A 1346-nucleotide genomic window follows, 5' to 3' on the forward strand; every position below is an offset into this window, starting at 1 on the left:
ATAACCATTTGCAAACATCATAGTAAAGACCAGTTCAGCAGAAATCATGAATGGACACTGAATCTAGATAGAAATTTTGATGAGGAGCAAAATATTTGCATAAATGTAAAGTATCTCCCCACAGATTGCATATATATCTACATAATAGATATATAAAGAGATATATAACAGATGCATAAAGAGATATATATGAGAGCAAGAGAGATAAAGCAAATAGATAAATTGTTTATAGTAGGTGAATCTGGGTAAATAGTATATAGATATTTTTGGTTATACTCTTATTCATGCAAGTTATCTATGTTTGAAATAATTTCCAAATAAAAAGTTTAAAAATGGAAAAAAACCCACAAAAACCTGGAAGTCGCCCTTCATCCCCAGCACCTCTTCCCTGGAGTGGGTTGGTGTTAACAGTTCTGTTTGTACGTTTCTGGATGATTTCTACGCATTATTTTATTGTGGCTAAGTATACATAACATTTACGATGTTAACCGTTACAATTTTAAATGCAGACCTCCACGCATTAGGCACATAAACAGTGGAATGCTCCTGAACTTGCATGTTGTCCTTGTGCAGGGCCCATGTCGATCTTCTCGGCAGTGCCCCAATTTCAGTATGTGTGCTGCCAGAGCAAGCACTCGGTGAGTTTAAAAGTATATATTCCAATACTATCAATGTAATCATACTGTAAAAAATAAGAAAGGAAAAAAAAGTGAAGGTGCAAGACAGACTTCCCTGGCAAAACAGAGACGAAAAGTTCTGTGACCAGTGGAACCACAGGCATGTCTAAGAAAGCTCTTCAAGCAGAAGGAAAATAAGAACGAGTAGAAATTTTAACCTACACAAAGGAATAGAAAATGCCAGAAATCGTAAATATAAAAACACTCTCTAATTTCATTTCTTTAGAAGATACTTGACTATTTTAAGCAAATACAATAAATTATGTGGGGGTTATAATATGTGTAGAAGTAAAATATACGACAATTACAAAAGGGACAAGGGGAGGAAAGTGAAGGTATGAGTGAGGGAATGGGTGAAGAGGTCAGGGCATTAAGAAATACAAATTAGTAGTTACAGAATAGCCATGGGGATGTAAAGTACAGTACAGGAAATGGAGTAGCCAAAGAACTTTATGCCTGGCTTATAGACATGAACCATGGTGTGGGAATGGCCTGAAGGAGTGGAGGGGGCAAAGGGGGAAAAATGAGACTGTAAATTAAAACCGTAGTACCATAATCAATAAAATATAATTTGAAAAAATAAAATTCAAAAACTGGCAATAACATACTTATAAGGACATGAAGCAACTAAAACTCTCATACACAGCTGATAGGAGTGGAAAATAGTCC

General features: G+C 35.4%; 1 non-coding gene across 1 annotated transcript; it reads right to left on the bottom strand.

Moving 5' to 3' along the window:
- Positions 1–528: 528 nt before the first annotated feature.
- On the bottom strand, positions 529–635 carry LOC123831381. Its single transcript, XR_006787903.1, has one exon. It is a non-coding gene; the product is annotated as a U6 spliceosomal RNA (small nuclear RNA).
- Positions 636–1346: the final 711 nt, after the last annotated feature.

This window comes from Phyllostomus hastatus, unplaced genomic scaffold, assembly GCF_019186645.2.
Source record: "Phyllostomus hastatus isolate PE091 unplaced genomic scaffold, TTU_PhHast_1.1 phas_scaffold_1674, whole genome shotgun sequence".
NCBI lineage: Eukaryota > Metazoa > Chordata > Mammalia > Chiroptera > Phyllostomidae > Phyllostomus > Phyllostomus hastatus.